Below are 8434 nucleotides of genomic sequence, written 5' to 3'. Positions count from 1 at the left end.
GGAAACTCCCTATACATGGGATTAGGGAAGTGACCTGAATAAGGGTGTTGCATCCCACCTTAATCCTCTAACATAATCTAATCTTACCTCATTAACCACAGGTGGAGATTAAGATTTACCTAAAATCAGAGGAGCTGTAGAATGACATCAAGGACATCATACATGAAGAAAGTAAAAGTCACTAAGAAGACAGGAAATAAAGGAAAGACCAAAATGGATGTCTGAAGAGACTCTAAAACTTGCTTTTGAACATACAGTAGCTAAAATGAATGGAAGAAGTGATGAAGTAAAAGACCTGAAAAGAAGATTTCAAAGGGCAGCTTGAGAAGACAAAGTATCATAATGAAATGTGCAAAGACCTGGAGTTAGAAAACCAAAAGGGAAGAACACGCTTGGCATTTCATAAGCTGAAAAAACTAAAGAAAAAATTCAAGCCTCAAGTTGCAATAGAGAAGGATTCTATGGGGAAAATATTGAATGACGCGGGAAGCATCAAAAGAAGATGGAAGGAATATATGGAGCCACTGTACCAAAAGCTATTGGTCAACATTCAGCCATTTCAAGAGGTAGCATATGATCAAGAACCGATGGTACTGAAGGAAGAAGTCCAAGCTGCACTGAAGGGAATGGCAAAAAACAAGGCTACAAAAATTGAAGGAGTACCAATTGAGATATTTCAACAAAAGAATCCAGAACTGGAAGTGCTCACTAGTCTATGCCAAGAAATTTGGAAGACAGCTACCTGGCCAACCTGTTGGAAGAGATCCATATTTATGCCTATTCCAAACAAAGGTGATACAACAGAATGTGGAAATTATTGAACAATGTTATTAATATCACACCAAAGTAAAATTTTGGTGAAGATCATTCAAAAGTGACTGCAGAAGTACATCAACAGGGAACTGCCAGAAATTCAGGCTGGATTCAGAATAGGACATGGAACCAGCGATATCATTGCTGATGTCAGATGGATCCTGGCTGAAAGCAGAGAATACCAGAAAGATGTTTACCTGTGTTTTATTAACTATGCAAATGGCTTTTGACTGTGTGGATCATAACAAATTATGGATAACATTGTGAAGAATAGGAATTCCAGAATACTTAATTGTGCTTGTGTGAAACCTGTGAATAGATCAAGAGGCAGCAATAGTTGGAACAGGACAAGGGAATACTGTATAGTTTCCCTGCAGGAAAGGTGTGTGTCAGGGTTGTATCCTTTCACCAAACCTATTCAATCTGTATGCTGAGCAAATAATATGAGAAGCTGGAGTATATGAAGAAGAATGGGGCATCAGGATTGAAAGAAGACTCATTAACAACTGGCATTATATAGATGACACAACCTTGCTTGCTGAAAGTGAAGACTTGAAGCACTTCCTGATGAATGAAGATCAAAGACTACAGTATGGATTACACTTCAACATAAAGAAAACAAAAACCCTCACAAGTGGACCAATAAGAAATATCATGATTAATGGAGAAAAGATTGAAGTTGCCAAGGATTTCATTTTACTTGGATCCACTGTCAACAGCCATGGAAGCAGCAGTGAAGAAATCAAACGACATATTGCATTGGGCAAATTTGCTGCAAAAGATCTCTTTAAAGTGTTAAAAAGCAAAGATGTCACTGTAAGGACTAAGGTGTACCTGACCCAAGCTGTGGTATTTTCAGTCGTGTCATATGCATGGGAAAGCTGGGCAATACTTTGGCCATGTTATCAGGAGGGACCAGTCCCTGAAGAAGGACATCATGCTTGGTAAAGTAGAGGGTCAGGGAAAAAGAGGAAGATCCTCAACAAGATGTATTAACATAGTGGCTGCAACAATGGGCTCAAGCATAACAATGAGCATGAGGATGGTATGTAGGGTCACTATGAGGACTCAGCAACACCTACAACAACAACAATGTAAAGCAGGTCGTGTGCTAGGCACTGGGGCTCCAGGAGTGACCCAAACAAACTTGACCTGACCTCACAGAGTGCCCAGGACAGGAACCAGGCAGGTCTGGAAGTGAGAAAACCATAGATTACTAAACCATTAAAGATCAGCCAGATGGAGCTTAATCCTAAGTAGGCAATTATGTTTTATTTAAAAATTTAAATTGCGTATCCTTTCTAAAAGAGTAGTTATTGTTTCTTTGGCCTTTGTAATAAATCTAATTTTATGTGAAAAGCAAAATTGATGATTGTGCTTATGTTGAATCTATAAATCATTTTGAGGATATTTGACATGTAAAAACACGTCAGACTTCTGATGTATAAACAATGGTATAACTTCGTATTTTCAGGACCACTTCCATTCTTCTTTGCAGTGTTTTGAAGTTGCCAGTGTACAAGTCTTGGTCATATTTAAAATAATCCTTAATTATGTCATGTTTTTGGAATTGGAATTTTAGTTGCTTGTACATACAAATACAGTAGATTTTTGTAGATTGATCTTATATCCTAAGACTTTACTAAATTAATTATTCATTGTAATAGCTTCTTTGTAGATTCCTTAGAATTTGCTATGTGCATAATCAAGTAGTGTGTGAATAAAAAGTTTTACCTTTTTTAAAAAAAAGCAAAATTGACTATACAATCATGATGATGTCCGTCTAGATTATTTGTTTTTATAGATAATAAGCCTGGTTTGTTGAATGAATAAATGAACCTGAGTAATGCTATTTTCTAAGCCACTGCTGGAGGCAAGGAAGTTGTTAATTTTACTTAATATGCTCAACAAAAATATTCTTTCCCTAAGCCTGACCTCTGGACAGTAACAAAAACCACAGATAAGTTTCTAAGGCTGACTTGGCCTGAAATGAATCCTAATCAGTTTAGACAGTAAAAGATAAGACTTGATTTAGAACCAGGAAACTGTTCTAACCTCTACCTATCAAAGAATCTTCAGGGCTTTTTTGTTATGTTGTTGAAATCCCCTGGTGAGGCCTGCTGCAAAAGGTGTAAGAGAAGATTCTGGATAAATTAAACAACTGGGATACTTTTGAATTAAGGTCATTGGGAGCAGCCCACTTTAAAAAAAAAAAAAAAAAAGATCCATTTTAACCTTGTAGACTTCAGGGCCAAACTGTCAGGTGAGGAGAAATGCTACCTTCATATTTAGATGACTTACTCTTGACTCTGCAGTATCTAAATGATCATTTCTCATCCTTGTTTCCCCAGCTCTCTGCCTTTCCTCCAATTTAGTGCTCGTTTGCACTTCTACTCCCAGGTGCACAGAAGAGAAAGAATTAATAACCCAAAAAAGTCAATTTACCATTTCTGAAGATGTTTAACAGGTAGCAGATTCACTTTACGTTATAACATTTAGAAGTCTTTTGCTCTCCAAACCTTACTTTGTTTTTCTTAGATTCTGCTTTTTGGATCTGTCTTTCATTATAGTTTCTTCATCCTTCCTCAGATATCTCCTTGCTTTTCAGAATCACAGATTCTGAGTTGTAAGGGACCCTGGAGATGTTCCAGTATCTGGGTTAATAGCTCCTGAAGGGGAAACTGAGGGTCAGAGAAATGAAGTGATTTGCCCATGGCAGTTGTTTGAAAACAAATAATGAGAAAAGCTACCTATGACTAAGCTCCTGCTACGTGCCAGACTCTGCCTTGGGCGTTTTTTACGTTGGTTTTCTCACAAGGTAGTGCCGATTACATTCGTTTTTACATAAGATGAAACTGGGGCTCAGGAAAGTTCAGTAACATGTTCAAGGTTACACAACTAGTAACTGAAAGCCATGAATTAAATCCACATCTTTTTAATGCCAAAGCCCATGCTCTTTGCACTATGCCACAGGATCCTGTTTCAAATAGGCCAGGACTCAGTTCCGCCATTTTCGCCTACAATGGATCTTTTCCCAACTTGCTTCCTCTACTCCCATCAGAGACCATCTTATACACAGCAGGTAAAAGCATTATAGAGCCAAGCAGGCTTCTTAACAAGAAGCATAGTATAATGGCATGTTGTTTTGATAGAACCATCAAATAAGGTTTTAGGAGCCAAACTGATACATGGAAGATGTGGGGAAAAGTAACACTAAATAATACAGATGTGACTGACACAAGGCCCTTAACGAGAGCTTCTTTTTTCCTATTTATAAATACAGACCTCTTCTGGGTGACATCAATCCAGGATCCTCTCATCTCCTGCCTTAGCATAGGTATTTTCAGTCCCTAGTGGCCACCTAAACAGTACTTATTGATGAAAAGTGGCTGGTCTTCCAAGTGGTGTGGCCTCGCCATTGAATGGGCAGCAGTGAGCTCTGGTTTCCCGCTGGAACCAGACTCTTCTTCCATTTCAGGGAAACAACTGACTCTTCCCAGCCCTTGCGTACATGGTTTTCATAGTTTATTCTTTGGCATATTACCTAGAAAATTTTATTCCTACTTATTAAGCACTATAAATATTAATGATATGACATGTCACATCCATCAATGAATTTTCACTTCGTAAATTCTCTGGACAGTTGCAGAAACTAGGCGGGGGGCCGGAGACAGCAGTAATAAAGACAACCTTCCCCTTTGCCACACACATACACCATCCAATAGCAGGGATGACTGCCTGAGAAAAGGGGCACCACTGGGAAAGAAGAAGTTTGAGGAGGAAAACTTCTAAGAATAATTATTACTTTGCTGAGAGAATAAAATTGACTTTCTTTAAATCCACTTCTTCGAAGTATCAGGTAAATATCAAATATCTTTCAAGCTCTTGAGTTTGAAATGGTTTTGAAGGTACATGTGACAATTGACTTTAAAGGTTTTTGGTATCGTTGTTGTTGTTAGGTGCCAACAAGTCAGCTCTGACTCATAGCGACCCTATGTACAACAGAACAAAACACTTCCTGGTCCTGTGCCATCCTCATGATTGTTGCTGTTTGAGCCCATTGTTGCATCATATCAATCCATCTCGTTAAGGGTCTTCGGATCATCAAGAGAAATGAAGTCTTGATATATGCTACAACATGGATGAACCTTGAAAACATTACACTGAGTGAAATAAGTCATCACAAAAGGATAAATATTGTATGATCCCACTTACATGAAATAGCTAGAATAGGCAATAGTATAGAGAACAAGTTTATTAGCGGTGACCAGAGGGGGGTGAGAGGGAGGGGGAAAGGGAGAATCATTGCTTAGGAGATGCTGAGCTGTTGTTAAGGGTGATGGAAAAGTTTGGAAATGGATAGTGGTGATGGTTGAAGAACATGATGAATGCAATTAATGTCACTGAATTGTACATGTGAAAAGGGTTGAAGTGGCAAGTGTTTTGTTACATATATATTTACCACAATAAAAACAAAACAAAAACAAAGGCTTTTGGAGGAGACAGGTATCTAGCAGTTGCCTCTCCTCTCTGAATACACTTTATAAGAGGGTACATGGAAGGCATACAAGAGGGTCTATGGAAGACAAAAGGAGCCCTGGTGGTATAGTGGTTAAGTGCTCAGCTGCTAACCTAAAGGCCGGTGGTTTCAACCCCCCAGCCGTTCCATGGGAGAAAAGATGTGGCAGTCTGCTTCTGTAAAGATTACAGCCTTGGAAACCCTGTGGGGCAGTTCTACTCTGTCCTATAGGATCACTGAGTTGGAATCTACTCAGTGGCAATGACTTTGGTTTGGTTTTATGTGGAAGACCATGGGGGAAGGAGAGGGCTGAGGAACCAGGGAAAAAGTGGAAGAGAAAAGAGGGGCTATGGTCAAGGACAGAAGGGAGAGTCAGAAACAAAAGACAAATGAGGTTTAAGTGTTCTGCTTTTGTTTCCCTTTCATTGGCACAAATGATGAGGCTGCCCTTTGATTACAAATTTTTTAGAGCTCTTCTTGAGAGCTGGTTGTGGCCTCAGGCACAGGCTGACTCTCAGAGGAGAGCTTGGCAGGAACAGAGGCAGGAGTCAGACAGAAAGGCTCTGACACGTGAGCTGCCCCGTGATGTCAACAACAGCTGAACCTCCTAAGACTTTAGGAGGAAAACCAATGAGAATCTTGTTTCAGAGCTTCTAGTGCCCAGCTAGCTCCCTGCTAGGTGCTTGGAAACAGATTTACAAACATAATGAAGTGATTTTGTAATCTGTCATAATACCATAAGCCACAGATCCACAGACTTTGACCTCTCACAGGTATAATAAGCTCTTTCATTCAGCTGCGCATGTTCTCCCTATGGGGAGGGAGAGAGGGGATCCTTCTTCTAATTACATATCCAAAGCATATGTTTTGCTGAAGAACAAAGCACTGTATTCATTAGCAACAATCTTATAAGCCAGGTTCTTTTTACTAGCCAGTTAACTAATTGACAGTTAAGAATTTGTATTAATAATACACTGCAGCCAGGCATTGCTTAATCTGACAGTTTTATTAAAAATGTGGGCAAGCTCTGCAAGTCGGTGTGGCTGTCAGCCTGTAGGAAGAATCCTGCTTACCAAGGCTCTTGACTTGGTTGTAGAAGAATATCACTCTGACAGAAAATTGTTCTCCCAGGTTGAAGTCCAGGAGTCAGCAGAGTTATTCACTTGGAGGTTTACTTCCCCCACCTCCACCCCGCTTGTGATTGCATCTGAATAAGGAAGTGATTTTTTTCGTTTTTTCTTAAAATAGTAGTAGCATGGTTCAATTGTTCCAGAGCAAATTATCCAGGTGGTGGATCACCCTGATCTTCCTTTCTGCTTATCTGTGTCTCTGATCCTCTTATTTTTTGTTATTTCATTTTATTTTATAGGTTGTAACAACAACAAAAACCCATTGCCATAGAGTCAATTCTGACTCATAGTGATCCTGTTGTGTTACAGAGTAGAATTGTTCCATAGGGTTTTCTTGGTGGTAATCTTTAGGGAAACTGATCGCCAGGCCTTTCTTCTGCAGCTGCTGGGTGGATTTGAACTGCCAATCTTCGATTAGTAGTTGAGTACAAACTGTGCCACCTAGGGATCTACTTACAGGGTATAAAAAAAATTCGTTGCCATCAAGCCCATTCCAACTCATAGCGACCCTATAGGGCAAAAGAGAACTGCCCCATGGAGTTTCCAAGGAGCACCTGGTGGATTTGAACTGTTGACCTTTTGGTTAGCAGCCATAGCACTTAACCACTACGCTGCCACCAGGGTTTCCACTTATAGGGTACAGGAAGAACCGATTCTCAAGTCATTAGCAGATCAATGAAAAGTTGGGTGGGTGATGGCAGTGATTGAAAATCTATCATGTTAACACTTTACCTTTGAAATTCTACCTACTTTTCAAGACCCAGCTGAAAGAAACACTCCCCTCCATGAGACCTCCTCTAATTTTCCTTCACTGGTGGAAATCAAATATTTTTCTTTCCTAGTCCCCCTGCACATGCATCAAACTTCACTTGTGCCTCTACTCTCCTGATCATAATCATTGGTGGCACACATCCATGATCCCTTGCCTATAGAAAATTCTCATTAAATTAAGTAAATTAAATTTATCACTAGCTGTCTTAGGTACCTATTACTGCTATAACAGAAATACAAACAGAAATTTATTTTCTCACAGTTTAGGAGGGTAGAAGTCCAAGCTCAGGGTGCCGGCTCCAGAGAAAGGCTTACTCTTTCTTTGTCAGCTCTGGGGGAAGATCCTTGTATCTTTTGCCTCTGTTTCCTGGTTCCTTGGAGATCTTCCTAGGACTTGGCATCTGTCTTCCCCCACCTTTGCTTGCCCATTTGATCTCTTTTATATCTCAAAACAGATCGACTCAAGACACACCCTACCTTAATCCTGCCTCATTAACATAAAAAAGACAAGCCATTCCTAAAAGTGATTATAACCACAGGGATAGAGGTTAGGATTTACAACACATGGCGGGGGGGCACACAATTTAACCCATAACATTCCAGGCTTTGGCCCCCCAAGATTCATGTCCTTGCCACATGCAAAAGACATTCACCCCATCACATCATCCCAGAAGTTTTAAATCAACTCCGAGTCCAAAATCTCATCTTCTGAATCATCTAAATTAAACATGGGTGAGACTGTAAGCATATTCCATCCTGAGGCAGAATTCGTTTTCATTTGTGAACCTGTGAAATCTAGACTCCAAGTTATCTGTTTCCAAAGCACAATTGTGGAACAGGCACATGGTAGGCATTTCCATAACAGATGGGAGAAATTGGAGGGAAAGAAGGGATTAACAAGCACCAAGCAAGTCCAAAACCCAGTAGAACAATTTATATTAGCTCTCAAGGCATGGAAATAATCCTCTGTTCTTTGGGGCCATCTAGGCAAGGGCCCCTGCCTGTAGACTCTGGGTGTTGGCCATGCCCTCTGGGTTCTGGGTGGAGGACCCTTGGCCCTAGCCTTCAGCTCCACCTTTCAGGCCCTCTGGGAGGGCAGTTTTGCTCCCTTGGCTTTGGGTAGCCTCATTCTCCTAGTTCATCTGAGTGGTGACTCCAACCCTTTGTCTGGGTAGGCCCCATTCTTTTGCCCCCAGGCATG

This window comes from Elephas maximus, chromosome 1 (genome assembly GCF_024166365.1).
Source record: "Elephas maximus indicus isolate mEleMax1 chromosome 1, mEleMax1 primary haplotype, whole genome shotgun sequence".
NCBI classification, from domain to species: Eukaryota; Metazoa; Chordata; class Mammalia; order Proboscidea; family Elephantidae; genus Elephas; species Elephas maximus.
This window is presented reverse-complemented; position numbering follows the sequence as displayed.